The following is a 220-nucleotide window of genomic DNA, read 5'->3' as shown; positions in this document are numbered from 1 at the left end:
CGGGCCTCACCGCCACTCCTGGCCATGTGTCCCCTGCATCCCGCGCAAGGGGGGGTGGCTGTCGGTGTTGATGCCCGGATGCTGAGGCAGGGGCATGGCTGGGCAGCCTTCTGCTGTAAGCTCTTACAGCTTAAAATGCATTTTTCTGGGAGGGTAATGAGTGGCTGTGCTCAGCATGGTGTCACAGAATCGCAAGGGTTGGAAGGGACCTCGGGAGATC

This window comes from Egretta garzetta, unplaced genomic scaffold (genome assembly GCF_000687185.1).
Source record: "Egretta garzetta isolate BGI_Z169 unplaced genomic scaffold, ASM68718v1 scaffold343, whole genome shotgun sequence".
Lineage (NCBI taxonomy): Eukaryota > Metazoa > Chordata > Aves > Pelecaniformes > Ardeidae > Egretta > Egretta garzetta.
This window is presented reverse-complemented; position numbering follows the sequence as displayed.